At 37.6% G+C, this 9815-nt stretch overlaps 1 long non-coding RNA gene across 1 annotated transcript in view; it reads right to left on the bottom strand.

Annotated features, from left to right (window-relative positions):
* Window positions 1–2209: 2209 nt before the first annotated feature.
* LOC128851768 (uncharacterized) overlaps window positions 2210–9815 on the bottom strand; it is a 53405-nt gene continuing 45799 nt past the window's right edge. The window contains exons 2-3 of the long non-coding RNA XR_008449205.1: window positions 5237–5319; window positions 2210–2461 (exon numbers count right to left, since the gene is read on the bottom strand). This is a non-coding gene — a long non-coding RNA (uncharacterized LOC128851768). The remainder of the gene's footprint in view (window positions 2462–5236; window positions 5320–9815) is intronic.

The raw sequence follows: 9815 nt of genomic DNA, 5'->3' as shown, positions 1-9815 counted from the left end.
GTGATGAGTGGGCAGCATGGGAAAGAGAGCACAGAGCCTTCATGGTGTGGGAAGTTGTACAGTTCTACTGAGAGAATAATTTGATGAAGTAAACAGACTTTAAGTGTCGACACCATCAGAGCAAGAGGCCAAGACACATTTCTCTCACAAAGGAAATCTTCAAAAAAAGGTTTTGTACAGTATTCTCATGTAGCAATTTTTCCATAACTCCTCATTAACAAGAAATTGAAAGTCAAAATGTATGGCTATGGTGAAACATTACAAAAAAGTTCAACAGCTGTAGTTCTGCCCTGAATCTGCAGTGTCAGAAACTACTTGCACACGTATTCATTCTTCATTCATAGCCTCTCTTCTAGAAAGAAAGTTACAGTACTTTACTGCAGGATTGCTGAAATGTTTCCTTTCGTTGTCCTCTCCCATGAAATCATCCATGGATTTCATCATCAGAACAGATTTGCACTCACTGATCTCCAGAGGGGTGGGCCTGCTGTCACACAATGTTCAGTTCTTTGTCTGAGAAAACATGTATGCGCCATGCGTATGTTCTTGCAACGCAGGAAGCCAGCAGGAAATCTGAGCTGTATGAGGACAAACAAATATGAGTCACAGCAGCCAGAACTTAATGCCATTCCATTTCACACTCCGAAGGTGATGGCTCCAGTAGCAGCCTGTGTTCAATATGCAGGGGAAAGAGTTCAAGAAAAACACAGCAACCTCCTGAATAGCTAGGGAGGAAGAAGGTATAAACCAGATAACTGACAGTTTGGGTTTTTTTTTTTTGCTTTGGTTTCTTTGGGTACTTTTTACTGGAGAGATTTATCACCCTAGATACCTCTGATCAACCTACTTAACTTGTAAGCACAAACAAAAGGGGAAAGCTGGCAGGTTAGGTACTCAGCTTTCCATGAATTTAAAACCTGTTTCCTAACATACCTCCTGATGTGGTGCTCTCCATCAAGCCTTTCATTATACACGGTGTTACGGCCAAGCAGGACAAGCAGCTTAATTTGAAAGAATAGTGTTGAAAAGAAACTTGTTTGCTGAGGCCCGTAACATCTGCAAAGGCAGCAGGAACTTCTAGGTGTAAAATTTAAAGACTTAAAGATCAGAATCAGACCCAGGTGGTATTTTTTAGGGTCTGTACTAGTTATTAGGAGTAGGTACTTCTGTGCTTATTCAGGTCCTTAAGGGAGATCTTTTCAAATGGGTGTCTGTTATATCTACATCAAAGACCCTGGAAACTCAGTTCAGGTTCTTTCTCTTAATACACCTGCCAAGTCCGCTTCACATATAATCATAAGGCCAGGTGTGGGCAAGTCTCTTTCTTGTCAGTCTTTCAGCTGAAATATGCATTTGCCCAAGTCCCGTATTTCAAAGTATTTCTGTGGCTCTTTGTGGGAGGCTCCACTCATCATTGTACCCTGCATGTCATGCTCCTCAGTAGCTCGTGTACAAATTGTCATGCCTCCAGGCAAGTTTTCAGTTTTCTTATTCTTTCCTATTAGTTGTTTTGCCTTATTCTACTATTTATTAGTCTTTTATTTTTAATTTATTTGGTTTTAGTTCAATGCAGTCACTACCTGAGCTGATGAAGGTCTGGTTGTCAACAATTTAAACGCAGGTGATATTCACTACTATGTTTGTTGATGACAGTCTCTACTCTTTGACTTTGTGAGGAAAGGTACCAGAATTTGTTTGCATTGCTACCATGGAGAAAGACTGTAGTGTGCATCCTTCTATAAAGACGATTTTTTTTTCATATTCATTTTTTGGAAACAAACAAATGAACCATGAATTCCCTTTAGAGAAACAGGAATGCAGGAGGGATTTCCAAGTATGGTAGACTTGGCAAGCACCGTATGTAAATCCAGACAATTTCTGCATCCAACACATTCTTGTTAGATCCTAGAGCTGGCCACACTTTATTTTTATTGCTAAATTACCAAGAGGAATCTTATTTTATGGTACAGTCACTTAATCTGTATGGTTTTCACATTTTCCTCCCTTTCAAAATCTCTTTCATTTCCAGAAATAGCCACATCAATGATCAATTCTGCTTTCAAGTTTCTTAAATCAGCCGATGTCATGCTGAGCTTTCTCTACCTGTACAGCTGTTGAGTCATACAGAATTTATACACTATTATTCTGAAGTGTTTCTTAGTGTTATGTCTCCATACTTCTTCACCACTTTCCAGTTTATGCTTTTTCAGCATCCCCCAGTGAGATTTTCAGATGCCTGATAATATAACTTGTCAGGGAGCCTGCAAAGATTGACCATTGAGTTACAATATGATGCTTTATTTTTTCATGACTCATTATGTAAAAGGACTGGAGGCAGGATTTTCTCAGGAAGTATGTCTTGGGCAAAAATGAAAAACGCATTCCCAGCTTATCTTCAGGTTCTGCTGTGTTCACATCATAGTCTTTCCAGAGTATAACTTGCTAGGTTAAGAGTGCAATTCTGAAAAAGAAAAAATATAAAATTTCTTAATATCTATTTATGAATTATATTATGTCAGGAGAGGGACATTCAGTTACTTACTGCAGTCATAACTAAAGCAGGCAGTCACAACAAAATAGTTAACCTGGAAATTCAATAAGAATGCCTCTCTAACTCTATAATTTGATAATCAAAACTAGATTCTGCTACCCAAAACATTATATATGATTTTGGCTGAGAAGATAAAGTGAAAGCTGCTTTCCACTAAAGAAGGGCATCATGACATGAGTGATCTAATATGTCTGCTATTCCAAACATGCAGACAAAACTTTTGATACTCAAAATCATTATCTTAAAAATGATATGTTAACTTTGGGTTGAGTTCTCCCTTGTCAGTGTGATCAGGAAAGTGAAAAACATGATTAGGATAGGAAGAAAGGATAATCAAGGAGGACATATTTTATTTGTCCCTTTTTAGACGTTATTAGTTTGTCCATACCAGCCCATTTGTACTATCTTCAATACATAAAAAGGATAGTATTGCTGCCTTAACCATCTCCAACTGCAGTAGTTGCCACTTTCTTAATATACAGGATGGCAGCAGGAAGTGCACTATCTGGTGTTTGCTTGCTTACTTTTTGTTGCTAATAATTACACAGAAGATCTTGCCACCACCATGAGCGCCAGACTCGAAAACTGAGTTCAGGCAACACCTTAATTGCCTCAAAATTAAAAAGGGGATTGGTTGAGTGTGAAAAAGCAGAAGAAACTAATAAAACATAGGATACACTGCTTAAAGCTTTTTCCATTTCCTTGACTGTCTCATATTCTTAATAAATAGTTTCAAATTATTTACATAATAACTTTTTTTCTCTTTTAACACTGGATTTTAATTTATTGAGCTGTTAATGATGTTAATGTTATGGTGCATATGTCCATGGAACCAGATGAGATATGTCTGGGGGCCCTTAGGGAAGTGGCAGATGAAGTTCTCAAGTCAGTATCCATCACGTTTAGATCATGACAGTATGCTGGAGTTCACATTGACTTGAAAAGGGGAAATATAGCCCCCACTTTTAAAAAGGGAAAAAAAGAAGCCCCAGGAACTACAGGCCAGTCAATCTCACCTCTGCGCCTGACAAGTTCATGAAGAAAATAATCCTGGAAACTACGCTAAGGTACATGAAGAAGAGGTGACTAGTGACAGTCTACGTCTTCATTGAGGCCAAGTTGTGTCTGACAAATTTAGTGGCCTTGTACAACAAGATTGCACCATTGGTGGATAAGAGAGGAGCAGCTAACATCATCTACCTGGACTTCTATAAACTGTTCCCCACTGTCCTACATGACATCCTTGTCTCTAAACTGGAGGAACATGGATTTAAAAGATGGACCACTCAGTTGACAAGGAATTGGCTGAATCTTCACACTCAAAAATTTGCAGTCCATGGTTTGATGGAGATTAGTGATGAGTGACGTTCCTTAAGGGTCAGTATTGAGACTGGCACTGTTTAACATCTTTGGCACAGACACGGACAGTGGAATTGAGGGCACCCTCAGCAAGTTCGCCAACACCAAGCTGTGTGGTGCAGTTGACAGGAGGGAGGGAAGGGGTGTCATCTAGAGGGATGTTGACATGCTTGAGAGGTTGGCCTGTGCAAACCTCATGAAGTTGAAGGACCGGGGCAAGGTCTTGCACCTGATTCAGGGCAATCCCAAGCACAAATACAGGCTGGGAGGAGAATGGATTGAGAGCAGCCTTGAAGAGAGGGACTTGGGATGTTGGTTGATGAGAAGCTCAACATGACTTGGAAAGGTATGTTTGCAGTCAGACAGCCAAACCGTATGCTGGGCTGCATCCAAAAAAGCATGACCGGCAAGTCAAGGAAGATGATTCTCCTCCTCCACTCTGCTCTCAAGAGATCCCACCTGGAACAGCCCGTTCAACTCTAAGTCCCCCAGGATAAGAATGACATGGATCTGTTCAATCAAATCCAAAGGAGGGCCACGGAGATGATCAGAGGTTTGAAATACCTTTCCTCTGAAGAAAGGCTGAGAAAGTTGGGATTTTTCAGCCTGGAGAAGAGAAGGCTCTGGGGAGACTTTCTAGCAGCCTTTCAGTACCTAAAGGGAACTTATAAGAAATCTGGAGAGGGACTTTTTATAGGGCAGATACCTATAGGAAAGTGGGTGATGGCTTTAAACTAAAAGAGGGTAGATTTAGAGTAGATATAATGAAGAAATTTTACACTATGAAGGTAGTGAGGCCCTGGAACAGGTTGCCCAGAAAAGTTATGGGTGCCCCATCCCTGGAAATGTTCAAGTCCAGATTGGAAAAGGCTTTGAGCAACCTGCTTTAGTGGAAAGTTACCCTGCCCACGGCAGGCGGGTTGGAACTGGATGATTTTTAGCGTCCCTTCCAATCCAAACCGTTCTATGATTCTACGTGTTTCAGAAACCATCAAACTGGCTAATATTTTTTGTTGTTGTAATTGTTTAAATATCCAATCTTAAAAACACAGTCTGTCAGGCTAATGTGTGCTCACTGGAGTGAATGAAATGGCTTAAAGCTCTGCATCTCATCTTCTTTCATTAGAAACATTTAAAAAGAGATCGTATTAGCTTAAATGGGAGCCCATGCATCTTAAAGGTTACCTTTCTTATAAAGATATAAAGGTATTAACACCTAAACAAATATTAATTAGCTTTTCCTTTCCTCTGGTCAAAGAAACCTAAACCACAGGCTAAGCTCACTTTATAAAGTAGAAATGCTGGTACACGTGGTCATATTCCTACCTTACATGAGGCTTTGGGTTCACATGCAGGTACACCTTTGCTGTAGACTTCTGTTTTCAGTCTAATGGTAAAATTTCAGATTTCTGAAAATCAGAAAGGAAAAATATTTTTCAGATGTTCAAAAGATACATTTTTTGTTAACAGTATTTTATTGACATATTCAAAATCAAACAAAGGTATTCTTCTACCTGACATTTTGAGAGGAGACTTAGTCATCCTACTATTTTAATATCATTTAAAATATAAGTTCAGAATTAGCAAAACAGAATGGTTTCAAGATGCTTGCATTTTTTATTAATAGATTTAATGTACTTGAACATGTTTTTAACAAAAAAAAAGACATGCAGAAATTTAGTCCCTTAAAATTCCTTGATTTTATTACAAATCAGATAGGACATCTGTCAGTAAATGTATTGACTTTGTTTTTTAGCACTCCAGATTAAAAAAAATTAATTATTCTGACAACTTTCGTGAAGCTCTTCAGCAGATAATGATTGAAAGATCTTATATAAGAGCTATTCATTATTACTACAACCCCAGCCACTGCACCTGGGATATCAAGTTCTCCAAATGAAAAGGTCTTTCAATACCTAAGCCTATTTGAAATTGTAAGAAGATTGTAAGAAATCAAAATAAGAATTCTGCAGAAAATATAGTTGTGACCTTCCCAAGAAATATCCATAATTTATGGAATTCTGGATTGCTTTCTTGTTTGGCTTTCTAGTTTTGGTTGATTTACCTTGGTTTCAGATGGAAGGTGCACTTTGGTTTCTTTTTGGTAAAAATTGACCATTAGTGTTCTATTTGCTCATAAAGGATTTCCAAAAATAGCTCCTCCCAAAAAGAAAGAAAACCTCAGATTCAAACTAATTTCAACAGTAGCCACTCATTTGTCCTCTCTCTCTCCCTCATTAGGACTCATTTAGCTGAAGAAAACACAATTTCCTGAATCGTTCCACAAGTTGTTGATAATTTAATGTAGGAAAATATCTTTTTTTTTAGCATTAAGCATAAGCTTAGCATCCAGATATATTCTGTCTAATGAACATTAATCACATGGTTGAATTATGTAGTTCCTGGAACCAGACCTATCCTTTTGAGATTTATCCTTTATGAGATTTATGGGCATCAACATAATAATTTTGGTGTAGATCAAAAAAATTATTTTCATAAATATGATAGTGCTTCTAGTTCTAAAGACATAATTCAAGGAAGCTACTAAAATCGAGTCACATATCCAGCAGGTAGTAATAACTTTCAGTCACTGTTCTAACGGATTGCTTGTTATTTTGACTGTTGTCTTCACAAAGCTTCTGCTCCCTTCATTCTTATTTTCTTTATTAAACATAGAAAGTCCATTAGTTGCTGGTCAGAACAATTGCTTTTGATATCTTGTCATCAAAATTACTAATTTGGAGAAGTCATAATTACATTGCAGTTAGAACAGTGTTGAGTGGTTCAAGCAGTGACTAAATCAACACTAGAGGGAGACTGCACATATTAAAAAATAGTGAAATTTTCAATACTGTTTATTAGAATGGCTGAAAGGTCAGAGATTCCATTATTTGGTTTTGCCCTAATTCACTTATATTTTCCTAAACTTCAACCTATATAAATATGCTTAATTTAAAATTTCTGGAAAGGGAGCAACAGAAGAAGACCGAATCCTAAAGGAAACTCTGACCCCAAGCAGACAGATAAAATTTTGAGTATAAACTGAATTATTGTATACTCAATAGGTCGGGATAGACTAGAAATACCATGAAATTAATAACTAGTCTCTTCAGCAGGCCTAGTACTTGAGCTAGAGTCTCTTTTCTCTTTGGATCGCCCCCTCAGCTGAGTCACAGTGAAATTCTGCACACTTTTCTGCAAATTAGACTGTTTTGGCTGGAATTAACTGGACACATATGTTGCCACCTGCTGCACATTCTTTAGTCTGAAGTTTTACAACAGCTTGGTTTGTATCTTTGAACGATTTGTTCATTAAAGAAGGTAGAACCAGACAAAGGGCAGTGCATCCTTGATAGAGTTTTCCAGGAGTCCTGTGTGATTTGATTTGGTTTATTCCTCAGGCTGACAATTTACTATCACATTGCTCCTTGGTGGTACCTGAGTATCGAAAGAGTACAGAAGTTTACAGGTCAGACTTTTGTATTTTCATTTCTGAATACATTTGTTGAGTCAGTGGTGGAAAGAGCTCCCTGCACATGGTAATATTTTATTTAGGTTTGTAAACTAGACTCTAAATGTACCTATGCTGATTTTTTTTCATATTCATTTGCGTTCTATTCTAGGTGTACAAATGGGTTTGTAATTGCACACAATTGTATATGTCTTAAATGAATATTTAGGAAGAGTAGTTGAACATTTGGCTTTTCCATTGGCTGGAGAGATCCTATCCAGTACCTTGGATGGAATAGCTCATCTGCTCAAGCCAAGTAGCAATAATCATAGTCAGATTAAGAATATTATATAGCCATGTATGTCACCCCTGTGAAATTTCATTCAGCTTAATAGAACAATTTTTATACATGGCCTCAGTCAGCATCAGCCACACAGCCAAGGAAGCCAGATCCACAGTGTCTCTGGGAACAGAGATTGTAGTTTGGTTTGCTATGATTGTGTGCTCACATTATTCACTACCCGTGAAGACTCTTATCAAGTATGTAATATATTTTATATAACAAAGGGCTGTAGGGTTTTTAGCATCCACGATTACTTTTTTAACTTGCATGACTATTTATATAGAAAGTTTATATCATAGTCTCATAGTCCATTATTAGCTCTACTGTTAAAATGATTCAGTCAGCCACTCACAGTGTTATCCATCACAAAAAAGTAATGTGGAAAGCTAAGCAGAAAGTTCACAAATGAACCGTGCTCTTAAAATGGTTAATCCATAGTTTTCAGTAGATACTTATGAATAATAAATGTACACGTAGGAGATAATCTGTCTGGACTTGTATGGGATAGGAATAGGTGACGGGCTACTTATAAAAATGTATACCCTTAATGTTACATTAAGGAAAGTAAATTGCAGGTCTTTGGTTCTCATCTTTGATTATTGAATTATACATGAGATAATCTAGACAGTTCTAAAGCAATTTTTGATTTGTAAATATTCATTAAGCTTGTTCACTTCTGTAGTCCTCAAGCCCTGGCTTTTAATGACTGTTTTCTGAAACAGTTCCATTAGTTTGTTTTACAGTCCCTCCCACTGTCACAGGAGAGCAGCTGCTGCACTCACAATTCTCCATGTCTAACAAAGTCAAACCTTGGCAAACCTTAGGTCTTCTTGAGAAAGCCTTTGAGAAGGGTAGGTGCAGGGGGAAAGGTTGTTGCACAGGCTGAAGCATGCTTGGATGGAGGAAGATGATCAGGGAGACATGAGGGAAGTGAAGGTTGGTGGCAGCACCCAAAGCCACATAGAGGCATTCAAGTAGAACTACAGAATTCTTTGGTTGGAAAAGACTTTTGAGATCATTGAGTCCAACCGTACCTATCCACTACTAAATCATATCGCTGAGCACCTTGTCTACCCAGCTTTTAAATACCTTCAGGGATGGTGACTCAACCACATCCCTGGGCAGCCTGATCCCGTGCCTGATAACCCTTAAAGTAGGTGACAGGGAGCACCAAGAATGTTCGTCATCCTACTGAGCAGGGTATTTCCAAAGGTCTGACTGAACAAAGTCTGCATAAGAAGGTAGGGGTGAGGGAAAGAGTACTTAAGAAAGTAAAAGTACCCTAAAACTTTTAAAAGTACCCTAAAACTTTTACTTAAGAAAGTAAAAGTACCCTAAATAAAAAATATAAAAGACGTTCTGTTTGGCAGTTCTGAGTAATTTAGAAAGTATCCTCTCCTTAATAACAAGCAGGGAAAATGTATGTAAATGAAGAAAAATCAGAATCTGGCCAAAGATACTGGTTTCCTTATTGCTCCTGATTTCTTTTTTTAACACAGTTGAATGCTACTGAATGTTAGAATAACATTTAAAATAAAATGCATTTATATATCATAATTTATTCTAGCAGTCATCCACATCATGTGAAAGATCTATCATCTATTCTTCAAAAAAAATATTTTTAGTAATTAAATTTAATAATTTTGAGATGTTATGATTCCCAAGCCTGAACTTCTACAGAAATCAATGGACTTAGATCTATTTATGTTGCTGTTTACTGTACCCGTGAGGGCTTACCCTTGCAGATTGTTTTCCTTTTTCTATCATTCATTAGTCTAGCTTCATCGATGTGAGACAAAACATACAACAGAAAAGGGACAAAACCAATTTTTAAAAGCGATATGCTTTATTACACCATCAAGAAATTAAATATATTTTAAAATATTGTTTTGATATTCCAGACTGCTGGAATAATTTCCTCAAAATCATGGCCAGGTCACCTCAATTTTCAGACAAAAATGTTGTGAAATCATCTGAAAAAACTAAACTTTGTAGTCACCTCTGAGGAAATGCTTATTCTTAAACGTTAATGCTCTCCTGTGAAATACTTCATGGTCTCCCCTCCTTAAGTGAGAAAGAAAGGTGCATTTAGAATCACTGGTGTCAGGCAT

Source organism: Cuculus canorus, chromosome 3 (genome assembly GCF_017976375.1).
Source record: "Cuculus canorus isolate bCucCan1 chromosome 3, bCucCan1.pri, whole genome shotgun sequence".
In the NCBI taxonomy this organism is placed as follows: Eukaryota; Metazoa; Chordata; class Aves; order Cuculiformes; family Cuculidae; genus Cuculus; species Cuculus canorus.
The sequence above is the reverse complement of the archived record's forward strand: the minus strand, read 5'-3'. Positions and strand labels throughout refer to the sequence as shown.